Raw genomic sequence first — 20,496 nt, 5'->3', positions numbered from 1 at the left:
AGACTCGCCCTTGCCATTTTGGACTTAAACCCTATTATGTCCGTGAATGATTGAGACACGGACAGCAGGAGTTGAACAAAACAAGTCTTTACTGATTGAAGTCAATCGGGAAACTGAAACTACAGAGGCTCACTAGCGCCTTTTATACAGGGGTGGTCACTGCTGGTACTGCAGTCTGAGACCAGTTATTCTCTTAAAGGGACATACACAACAATTCCTCCCCTTTTAGATAAACAGTACATAACATTCATTTAACAACTAAATGATAACTAATTACAATCACAATTACGGTTGCTAGATACATTGGTTAAGTTTAAGCAATTATAAGTTCAGTCTTTGAGGAGGCTTCCTGATTCTGTCTGGATAACGCCTCTTTGGGGTATCAGGTTCTTCTGGCAAGGTTGAGTCGGGATCACTGTCGTTGTTTGGTTCATCTGCTTCCAATATCACCGATTCTGCGGTAGCTGCAATTGGTACGTCGATTTCATTGCCAGGTGTATCAGATCGTGGTGTGGAGTTGACGTTTTCCAGTGACTCTAGAATCTGGTCAGCATGGCGTCTTACAATGCTCTCTCCAACATCCACGGTATACATGAGAGGTCCTTGCCGTGTACAGATCGTTCCTGGCTGCCATTTCTCAGTGCGGTAGTCCCGGGCCAAAACTGGTTGACCTATCTTAAAACTCCTGGTCGGCCTTTCATTCATAGTCTGAAACTGCCTGTTCTCCACATCTCTTCGGACGTTTGGCTTAACCAAATCCAAGCGGCATCATAGTCTTCGATTGAAGAACATCATGGCTGGAGTTTGGTTGGTAACCGCATGTGTCGCATTCCGGTAGGCAAACAAGAAGTTGTCCACCTTGTGTTGTAGGGGTATATCTTCATTACACATTGCCTTGATAGCCTTCTTGAATGTTTGAACAAACCTCTCGGCCAATCCATTAGTGGCTGGATGATATGGGGCAGATGTGTAATGCTTAACACCGTTGTTCTTTAAGAACCTCCGGAACTCTTCAGACACAAACTGTGGTCCATTGTCAGAGCAAATCTGTTCGGGCAGCCCATTCCTGGCGAATATGGTTCGTAAAACTGCGATAGTTTTTTCCGTGGTGGTTGAGGACATTTTTATTACCTCTGGCCACTTTGAATGTGCATCCACCGCAATTAAAAACATCGAGTCCATGAAGGGACCAGCAAAATCAATGTGCACCCTTTGCCATGGAGATGAGGGCCACTCCCATGGATGCAGAGGAGCTTGTGGTGGGGCGTTTTGGACCTTCTGGCATCCTGCACAGCTCTTGGTCATCTCTTCGATTTCTCTATCGATTCCCGGCCACCACACAAACGCTCTGGCTAAGTTCTTCATTTTTACCCCACCCAGATGACCCTCATGAAGCTCATTGAGCACTCTATCTGTCAACTTAGGTGGAATTACTACTCTGGATCCACACATCAAGGTTCCTCTGCACACTGACAGCTGTTCTCTTCTCGGCGAGAATGTTGGCAGCAGTGGTTCGCCATGTGCTGGCCATCCCTTCACCATTAAATCATAGACCCGTGATCGTGTCGGGTCATTCCGTGTTTCCTTTTCTATGTTTGCATTCGTCACAGGGAGACATGCGACTATGGTCGAGTGGAATAACTCCATTGGATCCACTGCAAGGTCGTCTTCTTCCACCGTCGGCAACGGTAGGCGTGACAATCCATCAGCATTTCCATGCTGTTTAGTTCCTTTGTACTCGATGTCATATTGGTGTGCCCCTAGGAAAAGGGACCACCTCTGCAGCCGTTGTGCTGTCATTATCGGTACGCCCTTCTGAGGGTTGAAAATGGAGACAAGAGGTTGATGATCGGTTAATAGAGTAAATTTTTGACCGTGCAGGTAGTGATTGAACTTCTTCACCCCCCACACTAGGCTGAGGGCCTCTCTGTCAATCTGGGCGTAGTTATGCTCAGCAGAAGTTAACGAGCGTGACGCAAAAGCTATCGGCCTCTCTAAACCATCAAGGAATTTATGTGACCGTACCGCCCCAATGCCGTAGGGAGACGCATCACACGCCAGTCTGATCGGCAGTGCTGGGTTGTAGTGAGCCAATACTTCTCTTGAAGTGATTAAGTCCTTACTCTTCTGAAAGGCCCGCTTACAGTCATTGCTCCATTTCCATGCTACTCCCGTTCGTAGCAGGGCGTTCAGTGGGTGCAGAATTGTCGACAAATTCGGCAAAAATTTATGGTAGTAATTCACCTATCCGAGGAATGACCTCAGTTGCGACACATTTTCAGGCGCTGGGGCCTTAACAACCGCTTCAATTTTGTCAGGGGACTTATGTAACCCCTCTTCATCAATCACGTGGCCACAATACGATATCTGTTTCTTAAAAAACTCGCACTTGGGGCGGTTGGCTTGTAGCCCATGTTCGCGTAGTCTAGTGAGCACCTGTTCTAGGTTGTTAAGGTGTTCACTGTCATCTTCACCTGTCACAAGGATGTCGTCCAAGTAACACTGAGTCCCCGGAATCCCTTGCAGGACTTGTTCCATCGCTCTTTGCCATATCGCCGGAGCCGATGCTACTCCGAATACCAATCGATGATACTGGTAAAGACCTTTGTGAGTGTTTATCGTGAGATACTTCCTAGAGGATTCTTCAACCTCCATCTGCAAATATGCTTGTGCTAGGTCAATTTTTGTAAAACGCTTCCCTCCAGACAGTGAGGCGAAGATGTCTTCTATCCTTGGAAGAGGATAGTGCACTGTGTGAAGGACTGGGTTCACCGTCACCTTGAAATCCCCACAGATGCAAACCTTCCTTGGCTCCTCAGACTTATTGCTTAACGTTTTCTTCATGACAGGAACGATGGGTGTCGCCCACTCGCTCCAGTCGACCTTGGACAACACGCCTGCCTTCTCCAGATTCTCCAGCTCTGCCTTGATGGCTGGGCGAATTGCATATGGTACCAGTCTTGCATTGAAAAACTTGGGAATTGCATTCTCTTCTATTTTTATCGAGGCGGTTACGCCTTTAAGCATGCCCAGTTCTTGTTGAAATACCTCTTTGGCGTTAGCTAAGATTGTTGACAATCGTCCAGGAGTGACGTCGTCATCTTTTTTACCGTCCACCGTCATTGCATGAATGGAGTGCCAATCTAAGCTTATCTTCCTGATCCATTCACGTCCCAATAACGGTGGTCCACCATTTTGCAGTATGTAGAGATACAATTTCCGTATTTTCTTGCCGTTGTATTCGACAGGCACCCTTATTTTTCCTCTGGGGTATACTTTTTGCCCCGTATACGTCGTCAAGACGATGGATGTCTCTCTCAAGGGTATGTGTGAGAATAGCCGCTCGTAGTCTTGTCGATTCATGACGGTTAGCACTGATCCTGTATCCAATTCCATTTTAACTTGGTACCCTGCTATCGTGAGGGTGACCCAAATGGTTCGGTGATCCTCTTTTGCGATTACATTGTGAAGTTTGAGACAGCTTAGTCTCCTGTTCCCGGATTCACTATCGCTCATCTGGTCTTCGGAACTACTGTCCGTCATCTTTTGTACTTTCTTGTACGGTTCCTTAGTAGCCTTTTTGTTGTCGCTGGTCTTCTTCCCAGACCTGCAAACTCGTGCAATGTGTCCCATCTTTCCGCATTGCCTGCATATTTTGTCTTTGGACCAGCAGTCCTTCTGGTCATGGTTAGTTCTGCCGCAGCGATAACATTTTGCAAATCCCCGTGTCATTTCGTGGGTGCCGTATTCCTGTGGCTTTTGTTTAATTTCCGCAGCTCCCCTGGCTACTGCTTCTTCGTACGCTACTGCCATGCTGAAAGCCTTATCTAGCGTCAGCTCTTTCTCTGAGAGTAACTTCTTCTGTGCTCCTTCACTCAGGAGTCCACAGACAAATTTGTCCCATAGGGTATCTGCCAGTCCTGCTCCAAACTGGCAGTGCTTTGATAGCTTGCGTAGTTCTGTAAGGTACTCAGCATTGCTCTCATCTTTATGCTGAGTTCTCCTGTGGAATTTAAATCTTTCTGCTATCAACAGCGGTGCAGGGTTTAGGTGTTCCTGTAGGACAGCAACAATTTCGCTAAAACTCTTCGCCTTCGGTTTGGCTGGAGTAATCAGGTCCCGCAATAGGCCGTACGTTCTAGCGCCCATTAAGTTTAGCAATACCGATGCCTTTTTCTCATCGGCTATTTCGTTTGCCTCGCAATATACCTCGACTCTTTCCACATACGTGGTCCAGTCCTCTATTGTATTATCAAAAGCAGTGATACAGCCAGTCTTCGGCATCTTGAAAATCTAAAATGGCGCCTCCCGCGCTTTGCCTTCTTCCCCGCTGTTGCTAGTGCTGCTTTCCGTGGTTCCCGTTGCAACCTGCAGCTCCTCACGGTTTCTTGCGCGTTTAATATTTCTTTTTTTTATTATTTTCCCGTCGTGGAACAACCCTGTGGGACTCTTGCCTCCCTCTTCTCGGGTCTATACGCAGCCCGGATTCGTAGCACCGGCCGCGCCGTGTGCTCCACCCTCTCTCTCTCCTCTTCCCGACAACGCTGCTCGGCCCCGTTGCAAGCCACCCGCTCGAGTTCGCGAACGCCGCAGCCCAGGAAGGATCAGTGTACTACCTGCCACCAACCCGATTAGCTGAAGCACCGTCGACAGGAACCAGGCCCCGCATTCGACAGCTTCTCCAGCAATCTTCAACTCCGCTAACACGGGCGGATGCCCACGGTCGACGCCCGTTTCTACTGCTTCTTTCTTCCTTCTGGCCTCGACCTCTGCTCACTTCGCTGCAGGAATGGATCCCAGGAGGTGGTGCAGACTGTAAGTAAGTTCGTATCTGCTCGTCGCCAGTATTATGTCCGTGTATGATTGAGACACGGACAGCAGGAGTTGAACAAAACAAGTCTTTACTGATTGAAGTCAATCGGGAAACTGAAACTACAGAGGCTCACTAGCGCCTTTTATACAGGGGTGGTCACTGCCGGTACTGCAGTCTGAGACCAGTTATTCTCTTAAAGGGACATACACAACAAACCCGTCCTGTGTAAAAAGCGCCCCAGTCTCCGGAGGGCAGGAGTGAGTCTAATGCCTGAGCCGCACCACCCCCCCCCGCCTCACACCTCATGCCCCGCCCCCGCTCCCCCCCACTTACGTCAAGGCACTGATTTGCAGGGATTGGGGGCATTTGAGGGGTGATTCCAAGGTATCCTGGGAATTCCACCCAGTCTGCCACCAATCGGAATAGTGGAACCCATGCCAGCTAAGAGTCAGAAGATCGTGGTTTCAAGCCCCACTCCAGAGACCTGACCGCACAAATCCAGGCTGACACTCAAGTGCAGTACTGAGGGAGTGCTGCACTGTCGGAGGTGCCGTCTTTCGGATGAGATGTTCAACCAAGGCCCCGTCTACTCTCAGGTGGATGTGAAAGATCCTGTGGCACTATTTCGAAGAAGAGCAGGAGAGTTCTCCCTGGTGTCTTGGCCAATATTTATTCCCTCAACCAACATTATTAAAACAGATTATCTGGTCATTACCACATTGCTGTTTGTGGGAGCTTGCTGTGTGCAAATTGACTGCTGCGTTTCCTACATTGCAACAGTGAGTACATTTCAAAAGTACTTCATTATAAAGTGCTTTGGGATGTCCTGAGGTTGTGAAAGGTGCTATATAAATGCAACTCTTTGGGGGAGACATTCATCATAGCCCCGTTTGGGGCACTAACTTTTAAAAGTTGAAAAAATTAGCGGCAGGTGCTAATGTCTTTCAACTTTTAAAAAATGTGGGTTTTGTGGTCCAAGAAGGAAGCTAAATCAAGCACTCCATTTCTTCCCTGGAGCGCAGCAGACGGGGTGGTAGGTGAGCAGCGCTGCTCACTGGGCTGCCCAGCGCTGCCACGTTGGAAGGTTCCTTCCCTCCTCTGAAGAGAAGGATCCATCGCTGCAGGCTCTGCAAGGGCAAAACTTACCTGGTCCCCGACGGCAGCTGCCCTCCGGCCCGATCAGCCTGATGCACTGCAGCAGAGTGCCGGGCCGATCGATCGCTGGCGCAGAAGAATTGGAAAAAAAACCCAGAAAGAGCATTGCAGAATTTTTTCCACTTACCTCGGCCACCTCGCCTTTAAGTATCGCCCCCGAAAGCGCATGGCCTCCCGATGAACGTTTCCTGCAGCGCCCGGCGGAACCGAAGTTCGGGTCTGGGGCGTTACCGGGGTAATGCGCACGGCGATGACGTCACGATTTCCGGGCGAAGGAAATCGGGGCGCAACACCACATTGCCACCGCAAACCCCCCGCCGAATATAACAAGAGTCGATCTGCTCGCCATGCCCGGTCGGTAAATGATGAGCGCCCTGATATAGCCCCCCGGAGGTGATAACGGGAGGCACAGAGATACCCAATTTCTCCCTTTTCTTTTTACAAGATGCACTGGAGAAGCAATTTATTTCAATGTGCAATAACTGAACCTAGCCACGGGGTGGCGCTAGATGACCATTCCACTGACTCTTGCATCAAAGTACAACAACAACTTGCATCTGTATTTAACGTAGTAAAACCTCCCAAGGCTCTTCACAGGAGCCTAATCAGACAAAATTTGACACCGAACAAAAGAAGGAGATAATAGTTTAGATGAAAGAGCTAGCTTTTAAGGAGTGATTTAAAGGAGGCGAGAGTGGGGGTGAGGCGGAGAGGTTTAGGGAGGGAATTCCAGAGCTTGGTGCCTCAGCAGCTGAAGTCGCGGCCACCAATGGTGGAGCAATGGAAATCGGGGATGCTCAAGAGGCCAGAATTGAAGGAGCGCAGAGATCTTTGAGGGTTGTAGGGCTGGAGGAGGTTACAGAGATAGGGAGGGGCGAGGCCATGGAGAGATTTGAACATGAGAATGAGAATTTTTAAACCGAGGCATTTGCTGGGCTGGGAACCAATGTAGGTCAGCGAGCACAGGGGTGGTGGGTGAACGGGACTAGTGTGAATCAGGCCACTGGGAGCTGAGTTTTCGATTAACTCAAGCTTACGGAGGATGGAATGTGGAAGGCCGGCCAGGAGAGCATTGGATTAGTCGAGTCTGGAGGTAACAAAGGCATGGATGAGGGTTTCAGCAGCAGATGAGCTGAGTCAGGGTCAGGGTCAGGGACGGGCGATATTATGGAGGTGGAAGCAGGCGGTCTTGGTGACGGAGAGGATATGGAGTCAGGAGCTCAGCTCAGGGTCAAATAGAATGCCGAGATTGCAAAGAGTCTGGTTTCGCCTCAGGCAGTGGCCAGGGAGGGGGATGTAACCGATGGCTAGGGAACGGAGTTTGTGGCTGGGTCTAAATATGATGACATCAGTATTCCCAATGTTTAACTGGAGGAAATTGCTGCTCATCCAAGACTGAATGTTGGAAAAGTAGCGTGACAACACCGAGGCAGCTGGGAGGTGGAGAGAGGTGGTGGAGATGTAGAGCTGGGGGGCCATCAGCCCATGTCTGTAGATGATGTCGCCGAGGGGCAGCACGTAGATGAGGGATAGGAGCTGGCCAAGGATAGATCCTTGGGGGACACCAGAGGTGACGGAGCGGGAGCGGGAAGACAGCCACTTCAGGAGATTCTCTGGCCATGATTGAACAGGTAAGTGGAACAAGCAAGGGCTGTCCCACTCAGCTGGACAAGGGAGGAAAGTCATGGGAAGAGGATGGTGTGGTCCACCGCGTCGAAGGCACAGAGGTGGAGCAGGATGAGGAGGGCGTTGCACCACGGTGACTTTGGATTGGGCTGTATCAGTGCGGTGGGAGGGGCAGAACCCTGATTGGAGCGATTCAAACATGGAGTTGCGGAAGAGATTGGCATGTTCAGTGACTTTGGAGAAGAAAGGGGAGGTTGGAGATGGGATGGTAATGAGGACAGAAAGACCGAGGATGGGTTTTTGAGCAGGGGGCAATGGTGCCTAATCTGAAAGGGCGGCGGATAGTGCTTACAAGAGGAAATCATTTACACTTGGCCTCCTTATAAACTCTATTATGAATATAACACATGTCAACATGATGTAACCAAAGAGGCAAGAAGAGAATTTGAAGAAAGAATGGCCCAGAACTTGGTGTCGGGGGCTTGCAGCGCGTGCAAGCCCCCGATGTGCACTTACCCGGCGCGCCGACATCTGAAACCTGGCCCGCAGTGGATTTCCTGTCAGTGGCCCGGTTCTGATGTCGGCGCGCTGTGCTAACCTGACCCAGCGGCGTAGTTAGTGCGATGTGCCGGCTGGGATCAGGTGAGCACTGTTCAGCCAATCAGGGGAGGGGAAACTTCATTCATAAGTTTGAGAGTAAGAACTGTCAAACTCATGAAAAGTACTGCACCCCAAAACACTACTTAAACTTTAAATAAAAATTTAAAAAACATCCCAATCATTAAATTAAGTATAAATAAGTTTAAAAAAATAATTTAAACAATTTTTTTTTTGAAAAAAATAAATTTTTAATAAAAAGGGTCTAAAACTAAACTTACCTTATTGTAGATTCTTTAAAGTAATAAACCTGTGGAAAAAAAAATTCTAAATTGCACTAAAACACCACTTACCTGTAAAAATAAATACTTACGTGTGCTTTTTACAAGCGTAAAGACCGGAGGCCTTTACACATGCGCAAATCCCCCAAAACAGAGGAAATCCAAGACGCACGCGCTGCCCCCTACAGCGCACGCGCTGCCCTCTTCACCTCTTGGGTTAGAGGAGAGGAAATGCCGGTTTTCAGCGCATGCGCTGTGCATGCTGAAAACCGGCATTTCCTCTGGCGAGACGCGTGAGTACCCTTTCCGTACTCACACGTTTGGGGAGGAATTACTGCCCCAATGCGTTTTATATAGTACACGTCCCAGCTCCACGTTCAAGCAAGTATTTTTAACAAACATTTTGGTTGTGGTCTGCAAATGTCCCTTTAAGGACCGCATATAAACCCAGGATAATCTGCGTTTAGGGCAACCCAATTTTGCACAGAGTGCCTCAAACAGGCGCTAAGCCCCCTCATGTACTTATCTTGCTTCCCCTTAAATGCCTCTATACTATTCACCTCAACTGCTCCCTGTGGTTGCGAGTTCCACATTCTCGCCACTCTCTGGGTAAAGCAATTTCTCCTGAGTTCCCTATTGGATTTATTACTGACTATCTTATACTTATGACACCTGGGTTTAGAAACTCGGTTGCGTTTCGCCTGTTTAACGCTGATTTGACATCAGTGCTGTCATTTTTGTCCTCAATGCATGGCTGCAGCATGGCTGGTGGAAGGCTGTTGACTTTCAATGGGGGAGACTGCAGAGGGCCTTGGAGGACGAGCTCAAGCAGCTCTGGGCCAAGAAGGCCCGGCTTCAGGCTGCACCATTTTGCCATGGTCAGCAGCAGTCTGGGCTGCTTGGCTGGCTGGCTGACAGACAACAGCAAGGGCACTGACGGAGTGATGGTTGTGGGAGGACGAATGCGGTCATCTTGAGAGAGGACAGTAGGGTCGGCCTCTATGGATCCATTGTCATTCCCCAAGGTCAACACCTCAGCAATCCTAGTAATCTGCTGGAGTACAGACTGCTGGACTGCTGTGACACGTGCAAGCCCCTTTCCACACTGGTAAAGCCAGCCATGATGGCAGCAGTCTGGGCTGGCTGGCTGACGGGCAACAGCCAGGGCTCTGGAGGAGTGGCAGTGGTGGGAGGCTGAATGCTGTCATCTTGAGAGGACAGCAGGGTCGGCCTCCATGGAGCCACTGTACACCCCCGGGGCGGCAATTCAGCAATCCTACTCATCTGTTGGAGGACAAATTGCTGGAATGCTATGACACCCTGCAAGCCCCTTTCAACACTGGTAACCGCAGCCACGATGGCAGCAGTCTGAGCTTGCTTGGCAGCACTCAGATGTTGGGTGGCTTGTGCTTTTGCTGCAATGGAAGCTGAGACTTCGGCCATCAGACACTGCATCATGGTTGGGTCCACAAGTGTGCTAATGGATCTACCCGCCCCGTCCATGCTGGAGATCATGGGCTCCAAGCTCTGCGCAAAGCCCTGTGCAAGGTTGGTACTGGACTCCTCCATGCTCCTGACATTACACGCAGGCTTTCTGGCAGGCCTGCCAATGCACCAAGCATTTAGCTGTCCATACCCATCAGTGTTCTTCTGTAGGCCGCCCCATCAAAGTCCTCATCTAGGTCCTCTGCAGCAGAACTCGTATGCGACCTTGCCCTCCAGGGAGCTGGCACCTCTACTATCCTATCCCCCTGCCCTGGCTGCAGTCCGCTCATGCCTGGTGACTCACCGTGTGCAGATCCCACCTCTAAGCTACCCTCTAAAGTCCGCAGAGTGCCTGTATCTAAGCTGGTGGCTGCGAGTGTCAGATCAATTGACGGTGTTTCTTCTTCATCATCACTCTCCTCTCTTCTTGCACCATTGGCTGGGCAGGTTGGATTTCTTGGGTCTCTGAAATGAGAAAGACGTAAGGGTAGGGTTGTGAAGGGAGGGGGAAAGCAAGTGGTGCATGCTTACACCATGTGCAGCTTGTAAATCAGAAGGGATTGTGGGATGAGGGGAAAGTGGGATGTGAGACGGAGGATTACATTTGAGGATACCGGCATCTTTTATTCTTTCAGCCCCGCCGCTGGCCATGGGTTCACGGATGCCCCTCCCAAGAATGGCCAGCACCGTCTATTCCATGGGGGTCAGGTTATGCAGGCGCACCTGTCCCCCGCCGGTTAGGTCCTGCTGGCGTGGTTTATGCGCCACCATTTCCTGCAAGAGAAAGGGAAGTGTGTCCAGTGAGTGTGGTGCAATGTGTTTGGGTGGTATGCCTGTCCTGGTTGAATAGCTGACAGTGTGTGCAAGCTGTGAGATGTGGGTATAAGACTTGCAGCAGTGCTAAATGTGTGAGGGTAAGGTGAAGCATAGTGAGGTATGAGTCGTGGTTGATAGGGATTGTTGGTAGGTGAGTGATGGGGGTGTGGTGCATTGAGCAGTGAGTCAGGCTAGTGGTGCAGAAGGTGGAATATGGCATTTGAAGATGCATTCACTGACCTTGACCACTTGTGTGAGATCATTGACCTTCTTCCTGCACTGCGTCCACGTCCTCGGGGCAACACCACTGGCATTCACCACTTTGGCTATCTGTTCCAATTGCACTTTTGTCCATTGCCTCAAGGGCCTCCTGGCCCCCCTGTGGGAAGAGGACCTCTCTCCATGAGTTCACCTCTTGCACCAAGGCCTCCAGCGTTGCATCGGAGAACCTTGGTGCACCCTCTCTCCCCCTTGTGCCAATTGAATGATGATTTGCAGGCAGCATGCACCTCCCCTTTAAGAAGTGCAGACTGCCTTTAGGTAGTGCAGACTAGCTTTAAGTGGTGCTAGCATCGCGCAAATTGGGGCCCCCTGCTGAGCGTTCAGCCACTCAGCAGCACGATTAGCGCTGGGCTGAACGTTACAATCATACAACTGTGTAGGCAGCGCAAAATTCCTGTGCTACCTGCAGAGCTCCGAATGGGCACGGATTGCTGGTACATCGTGAGCCCAGCACTCGTTTTCAGCGGCATACCAATTTCTAGGCCCTAGTTTTAGATTCCCCCACAAGTGGAAACATCTCTATGTCGACCCTATCAAACCCCTTCAGAATCTTGAAGATGTCTATCAGATCTCCTCTCAGACTTCACTTTTCCAGAGAAAAGAGCCCCAGCCTGGTCAGTCATTCCTGATAGTTATAACCTCTCGGTTCGGGTGCCATCCTAGTAAATATTTTTTGCACCTTCTCCAGTGCCTCTATATCCTCTTTGTGATATGGAGACCAGAACTGTTCACAGGACTCCAAGTGTGGTCTAACCAAGGTTCTGTACAAGTTTAACCTAACTTAGCTGCTTTTCAATTCAATCCTTCCAGAAATGAACCCCAGTGCTTTGTTTGCTTATTTTATGGCGTTGTTAACTTTAATAATTTGTTTGTCTGTACCCCGAGATCCCTTCGCTCCCCTACCCCATTTAGACTCTTTCTTACTTTGCAAGGAGTATGTGGCTTCCTTATTCTTCCTACCAAAATCTACTACCTCACACTTACCTATATTGAAATTCATTTGCCATTTACATGTTCATTATGCAACTTTGTTAACGTCTTCTTGTATTTTGTTGCAGTCCTCTTCTGTATTAAACTACACCCCCCAATTTGTGGTTGTCTGCAATTTTTGAAATGGTACTTCCGATTCCTGGGTCCAAATGGTTTATGTAAATGGTGAACAACAGTCTACCCAGCACTGATCCCTGTGGAACATCACTTCCCACCTTCCGCCAGTCTGAGTAACGACCCTTAACCCTTGCTCTGTTTTCTGATTTGTAGCCAGCTTGCTATCCATTCTGTTACTTGTCCCCTGACTCCACATGTTCTGACCTTATTCAGGAGACCTTAGCGAAGGCCTTTTGAGAGTCCATGTCGTAGTCGTAGCAAATTCCCGTCCGTCAACTCCGCAGTGACGCTGGGGCCGAATTAATGCCCATTCCCTCCATTGTTGTCAGTTCTCAACTAGCCTGGTTTTTTCAGTCATCTGTATCCCTTTCTGTGACAGGTCGCTCTTGACTTTGTCTATCCGGCGGCTCTTAGGTTTTCCTCGACTTCTTGCTCCATGTACCTCTGAGTTCAGGGCCATGAAACGTATCCTAGCTGTTTCCATTCCTGAAACATGCCCAGACCATTGTAGTCACCTTCTCTGCCCTGGTTCATGCACGTTCAGAGGCCTGGACCTCACCAAGTGCCCACCCATTACTCCTTGACTACTCTCACTAGCGTTTAGCATTCCAACTGAGGCATGGTGTGGCACCTGGAGCCACGAGTGAGAGCTGGGTGAGTCGTCAGGACCAACTGCTAGGAAGACCACCCTTCTGGGTGGAGTTGTCTGCTACCTTTAGGGCTCACCCTCATATACCAACAACAACAACTTGCATTTATATAGCGCCTTTAACATAGTAAAATGTCCCAAGACGCTTCACAAGAACAGAATCAGACAAAAATTGAAACCCAGCCACATAACATGATATTTGGACAGGTGACCAAAAGCTGGGTCAAAGAGGTAGGTTTTAAGGAGCAACTTGAAGGAGGAAAGAGAGGTAGAGAGGCGGAGCTTTAGGAAGGGAATTCCAAAACTTAGGGCCTAGGCAGCTGAAAACACAGCCAGCAATGGTGCAGTTATGAAAATTGGGGATGTGCAAGAGGTCATAATTCCCCACCATTTAAAAAAAAAAAAAAAAAACCTACCTGAACATGGAGCCGAGACTTGCAGAACAATGCTCACATTTGAGAGTCAGGGGCGTGGCCAGTTTTGTGGGTGGAGATTCATTGGGACAAAGGGTTTGATGGACAGACGTAAAAGATTTAGGTGAATTGTAGTTATGCACATAACTCACGCCCAAAATTATGCAATCTTTTAAGCAATAGAATTGGTTTGTGTCCAGATTCCATGACCCTCTGCGGGGGAAACTCCAGGCCTGCACACTTCTCTTGTCTATAAAATAAAGCAGCTTAACAATTCATATCTGGCCTCGTGCCACTACGGTGTTTCTCAGCTCACTTTCGGAAAGGTACGATACTCAATTCAGATCACAAGGGGTGTCTACTGTTATACTCCCAGGTTACTCTATATGAAGATTAGATATTGGGCAGCATAGGTGCGCTCCTGAACGTAAGACGATCAGACCGCTTATGCGAATGGCATGGTAAGAGCTGAACCAGGTAACAGCTGACTCAGTATCATGTACATGGAAATGATTAAGGGGACCTCGACCTTATGTGGAAATGAGACCAGTTTCAATCTTTGATTTGCTCCTAATTCTTCTGCCAACTGTTTTGAGTTGTGCTGTGAAGGAACATGAACTCCTTGCTTTCTCTCAGCCTGATTATGTGATTGTGGCCACAATAATATCCACCTGGGGCCCTTCTCATGGGGAAACTAGGCCCAAGTGAACTAATCAGACCTGAAGGCAGCGAGCTGAGTTTCAACGGCCAATGTTGGGATAAACGCAGCAGCATGTTGCTCTGACTACTTGGCTGGGTTTCATTCAATTAAAGCACGTTATTGTTTGGGGGGCTTTTATCTGCTGCGGTTTGGCTTGGTTGTGCTGACCCCTCCTCGGTACCTCACCCGAGTGGTCCTTCTTCACGTATGAGCTGAAACAGTTGAATGGTGGTGGGCTATTCACTGAGAGAGATCCAGTTCTCACCTAGTGTCCGCACGCATGCGCGCACTTACACACACACACGTACACACAGGTAAGCATGCACATGCGCACTTACACGTACATGCATGAATACACTTGCACAGGCATGCACACATTTACAAATGCGCATGCATACACTTACACATGCGCATGCATGAATACACATATGCATGTATGAATGCACATGCATGCACACAGGCACACACATAAGCAGACACATACATACACGCATGCACACACACACACACACACACAGACATAGACACATGCGCACTCACACTTTCCACCCTATATAAAGATACCATCTCCCTTCCCTTTTTAGATGCCCACTTGTATGCACCAGCCCTGCAGGCTTGCTGTCTAGTCACAGTCTTCTAACATTGCTGTTCCAGAGCTGATTACTATGTTGAGAGTGACAGGCAGATATAGCTGGCTGATTTCCCTCCTGGCAGCTTCCCCAACTGAGAATGGCTAATTCAGCACAGACTAGGGCCAGAACGTTTGGCCTTCTGCCACGTTGCTTATGCCTTTACACACTGGGCTGCCAAGGACATGTTCCTCTTAACTATGAATGTCTGACAATAGGCAGAACATCGGAGGCTTTGGCTACTGACTGAGCCAAGCTGCGTGGTCTCGACGTTACTTGCAACAATGTGAAATGATGTTAGCAGCAATCAGTAAAAACATAGCTGTGTCCACAGGGGAGATCTCCCATGTGTAGCAGCTACTAGAAGCTCAGCCGTGTGATGGTCTTCATGGAGAGAGAGAGAGAGAGAGAGAGTGACTGCTGCTGGAATGTGGCCTCTTAGACATCAGGGAAAGACTGGCTCACGCTCAGCTACGAAGCCCTCTATGGCTGGACGTCCCGCCAACACTCGATGTCTAGGCTCACACAGGAAGAGCGGGTGAAGAACTTTAAGGTAATTGACAAATGCACCAAAGGCGGGATGAGGAGAACATTTTTTTACGCAGCGAGTTGTTGTGATCTGGAATGCACTGCCTGAAAGGGTGGTGGAGGCAGATTCAATAATAACTTTCAAAAGGGAGTTGGATATATGCTTGAAAAGGACTAATTTGCAGGGCTATGGGGAAAGGACAGGGGATTGGGACTAATTGGATAATTCATTCAAAGCGCCAGCACAGGCATGGTGGGCAGAATGGCCTCCTTCTGTATCATTCTATAAAGAACCTGAGTGCATCTGGCATCCAGAGGGCCATATCACAGCCGAGGGTCAGGAGAGGAGGGTGGACAATTGGAAGGCTGGAAATGCATTTTCCCTCTTAATGGAACCAGATTGTCTGAAAACGAGTCTGAACCATTTATGAAAGGAAATGTAGGAACATTGACGGACAGGGCACGTTATTCCTCATTTTGGAGCAGAGTTCCAAAGCAGCGTGCGTTTGTGTAGCGCCTTTAACTTAGGAAAGGGCCCCTAGCAACGTTCCCTTTAAGCTGCGTGGCTGTGCAGCTGTCTCGAGGTCCCACGCAGCCCGCGAACCGGCTTCCCAGTGCAAAAAATTGCGTATGCACGGAAGTTTGAAGGGGCCGCGAAGCCTGTTAAAAGGACCGTTAAAGGGGCCACGCAGTCCAAGAAAAGTTGGGGGGAAAATCAACACAGAGGAGGAAGGCACTCTGGGGGGTTCGTAGAAGTCCAATTACAAAGATTCATCTCCTCGGTGAACTTGACACAGTCCTAAACGTGCAATGTCTAAACATGGGTGTAGGTGGAGCAAAGCCTGCCAAGAAAAGTGGACCAAAGGGAATCTTTTGAGGTTTGTTTTGAATGGCACTGTACCATCAGGTCAAAAATGGCACTTTTGTACCAGGCATACATAGGCCAGACGGATGGCCAGAACTGGTGCCAACTGCTGGTGTATCGATATAAGCAGGGCTATTATATGTGTGGCAAGCTGCTGACCCAGGGGTTACAGAGGGGTCACGTGTACGAGACTCTTATAAAATGTTCCTACACCTGCACTGGATGGTACGACATAAGGGTCAATATTGACACGCTGCCCAGCGAGCTCCCCAAAATGTAAAGCCTCGTCCCTGTCTGACTCGCACAGGGAAACGGGCAGGAGACAGCAATGGTTTGACAGGCCAGGGCGGTGATTCCAGCTTAGCCCGTGGGATTGAAGGAAGTTACAGGGATAAGGAGGGGTTGAGCTCATGAAGGGATTTAAACACAAGGATGAAAACTTTAAATTTTGAGGCCTTTGGGGACTGAGAGCCAATGTAGGTCAGCGAGGGTGAAGGGTCAGCCGGTCCCCATGGAGCGGAGCAACTTGCTAGTCATGTGAAACAGTCAAGAGTACGAAGTATCCAGAACTCCTCAGCAAGAGAGGGCCCACCTCAAGTGACATTAAGTGCAGTCAACCCAATCCCACCGAACGCCACATTGGACTTGGGGGTGATTTACTAAAGTTTTTTTTTTTTAATTGTCAGGCTCGCTTTCCATCAAAGTGAAGGGAAAGGTTGGGTATGCAAGCGGGGTACCCCGGATCTCTGATCCAGGCCAATTCTTTGATCCTGGGATTTGCAGTGGGAAATCCCAGGGGCTGCAGAAGTGAAAGGCAGAGGATGCTTTGCTGCATCTTTGTTCCAACATCTCCATTTGTCTTGTGCTACGTTTGGGCAGATTTCCATTTCCCCGCCACTGTTCCCCCACTTCCTTTGAACATGTTACAAATAATCAAGACGCTGTTCAGCACGCAGCACCTCAACAAGATGGAACCTTCTGGAAACAGGCGGACGCTTTGGACGCCCAATGGTCGACTCCTTTCAAAATGGTGCAGGCCACATCGCTGGTGTTAATGGCAGGGGCGGGGGGCGGGGGGGTGCAAGGGCTGGTAAGGCCATTTTGAGTCCATTAACACCAGGCAAAGGAAGCAAAAAGCAAGCCCACTGAATTTAAGACCAGGCTGGTATCAGAGACCTGTCACTACAAAGGAACTAGTGACAGACAGGAAACTGAGCTCTGGATCCAAAGATGACCCATATCACGCAGTTTCTGGTCAATTGCTTACTGCCTGGAGTTGGCCAGGTTCTGATCATGTTGGATTCACTCTCAAAGTACGCCGTCATACCACCTTTGAACTCGACGGCAAGTTCTGGAATTCCGCATGCACTTGCGCTGAATCCCGAACTTGCGACCCTGTCAAGTTCCGACTGTGCATCGGCTTCGCTGCATGTTTCACCTGCCCATTCAAATCAACGTGCTGGAGAAAAGTTGGGCTAATTGCCCACCTACTGCGCGTTAGTTACCCTGAAAATGTTTACGTCTGGTGAAAACAGGCGCAGGAGCCTGTTGCACAGCGTAAGGGGAGGGAGGGTGAGAAAATTGTATTAGTTTATGCTACAGCGAGGCACTGGTTCATGTCTGAGCGGATACAAACTTTGAAAGAAACTTTAATTTGTTCCAGTTTGAAAATAGAGCCTTTTTGTGTCACTGTCTTTGCTGCCCAAAAGTCTTTTGTACTTCAGTTTAATTATTTCCCAACTTCTATTTAGATAGGATTTAATTCACTTTCATGATTTCCTCATGTTTTCAGACATTTAAACTCTCGATTTTAGACTATATAAGTTAATCAAAAGTTAGTCGGTCTTAACAGAGGAGAAACTAATTTGTTAGGACTATAAGACTGTAATTATAGGTTTGTGCATTATAATCTTAGTTTGTGTATTAAATACTATTGCAATGATTGTAATTTATTAATAAAATAGCATTTCTGGCTGCTACATTATTTAAAAGGAGTTGTGGGCACATCGGCAATCTCCTCTGTTTCCTGATTGGCTAAGAGTCAGGAAGTGAAAGGAGCACCGCCCCATGTGATCCCAAGTTCACATACGCACAACGGTGCGCCCCTGGGATCCGTGGGCCACTACACTGCGCACAACTCCACTGCGTCTGAAATAAACTTTTCGAAGGGGGGTTTGCATGAGGTAAGTGCAGATTTTGTTCGGATGTCGGCAGCATATTCCTTAGCTATGCCGCCGACCGCCAATTCAGGGCCAACGTTAAGCAAAAGGCTGAAGAAAATACTTGGCAGGACAAAATGCGTGAGGATATTGTGGCTGTCTGATGAGGAGCTCATGGTCAAAGAATGCAGGTATCAGTAGAGAGAGCACTGCATCCAGTTAGGCTGTGACGTGAAGGGAGTCAGCCAGGCTAGGCAGTGACTGATAAAGCAGAAATGTGCTGAGATTGGAAAACACGCAAAGAATGTTCAGAAAGAGCAATTTGTATTTTAATGAGTGATAGTTAAACCCACCGTTGCGAAATGGGACAAAAATGGGTGAAGAATGGTTCCAAGGTTGAGGAATTTCAGTTACATGGATAGACTGGAGAAGCTGGGGTTGTTCTCCTTAGAGCAGAGAAGATTGAGAGGAGATTTGATAGAGGTGATCAAAATCATGATGGGTCTGGACAGAGTAGATAGAGAGAAACTGTTCCATTGGCAGAAGTGTCGAGAACCAGAAGGCACAGATTTAAGGTGATTGGCAGAAGAACCAAAGGCGACATGAGGAAAAAAATGTTTATGCAGTGAGTGGTTATGATCTGGAATGCACTGCCTGAAAGGGTGGTGGAGGCAGACTCAATCACGGCTTTCAAAAGGGAATTGGATAAGTACCTGAAGGAAAAAAAATTGCAGGACTGTGTGGAAAGGGCGGGGGAGTGGGACTAGCTGAAGTGCTCTTGTAGAGAGCTAGCATGGGCTCGACGGGCTGAATGGCCGCCTTCTGTGCTGTAACCATTCTAAGATTCTAAAGTGAAAAGAAAGAACTTGATGATAAAGAAAGAAAGACTTGCATTCCTATAGCACCTTTCACGAGGTCAGGATGCCCCAAAGCGCTTTACAGCCAATGAAGTACTTTTGAATTGTCATCACTGTTGTAATGTAGGAAACACGGCAGCCAATTTGCGCACAGCAAGCTCCCACAATCAGCAATGTGATAACGACCAGATAATCTGTTTTAGTGATGTTGGTTGAGAGATAAATATTGGCCAGGACACCGGGGAGAACGCCCCTGCTCCTCTCCTTCAAAAAGTGCCATGGGATCTTTTACGACCAGCTGAGAGGGCAGACATCTTATCTGAAAGACAGCGCCTCTGACAGTGCAGCACTTTCACAGTACCACACTGGAGTGTCAGCCTAGATTTTGTGCTCAAGTCTCTGGAGTGGGAGTCAAACCCACAACCTTCTGACTTTGAAGTGAGTCACGACTACCACCATAGATATAGAAAGAGTTATTGTAATAGAACTCACATCTCTAACCGTGGCACTTTAAAAAGGCAGAAGAGTCTCACAAGGGCTTTGAAATATATTTAAGGGAAACCGGTATCAGGTTTAGCATTTACCGAACGCCGCCGTTGGGGACATTCCTGAACAGTCAGCAGTGTTGGAGGACGCAGTTAGATGCAAGTGTGTAATCTTACACTGATAGGTTTTCAAGCTAACATTGATAGGAATTAGTAATTCAGTAACACCAACCATCTGATCTATTTGGACAATACTTTCAACCAACTCCACTACGGAGATATGGGGAAGTGAGACAAAACAGCACTTAAGGGTCCAAGGACCAACAGCAACAACAACTTGCATTTATACAGCACCTTTAACATAGTAAAAATGTCCCAATAGCTTCACAGGAGCATTATCAGACAAAAAGTGACATCGAGCCACATAAGGAGATAAGACAAGTGACCAAAAGCTTGGTCAAAGAGGTAGGTTTTAAGAAGCAACTTAAAGGAGGAAAGTGGTAGGGAGGCAGAGAGGTTTAGGGCGGGAATTCCAGAGCTTAGGGCCCAGGCAGCTGAAGGCACGGCCACCAATGGTGGAGCGATGAAAATCGAAGATGCTCAAGAGGCCAGAATTAGAGGAGTGCAGAGATCTCAGAGGTTTGTAGGACTGGAGGAGGTTACAGAGATGGGGAGGGGCGAGGCCATGGAGGGATTTGAACACAAGGAAGAGAATGTTAATATCGAGGCTTTGCTGGACCGGGAGCCAGTGTAGGTCAGCGAGCACAGTGGGTGATGGGTGAACAGGACCTGGTGCGAGTTAGGACACGAGCAGCCGAGTTTTGGATGAGCTGAAGTTTATGGAGGGCGGAAGATGGGATGCCAGCCAACAGAGCGTTGGAATAGTCGAGTCTGAAGCTACAAAGGCCTGGTTGAGGGTTTCAGCAGCAGATGAGCTGAAGCGGGGCAGAGACGCGCGATGTTACGGATAAACTGTAGTGGTGGAATGGTAGCTAAGAAGAGAAATGTATCTGGATGGTTCAAAACAGCTCTTCTGCCAGCTTTGAAAA

The sequence above is a fragment of the Somniosus microcephalus genome, chromosome 4 (assembly GCF_052327205.1).
Source record: "Somniosus microcephalus isolate GS21.2 chromosome 4, FLI_Smic_1.0, whole genome shotgun sequence".
NCBI lineage: Eukaryota > Metazoa > Chordata > Chondrichthyes > Squaliformes > Somniosidae > Somniosus > Somniosus microcephalus.
Note: the sequence above shows the minus strand (reverse complement) of the source record.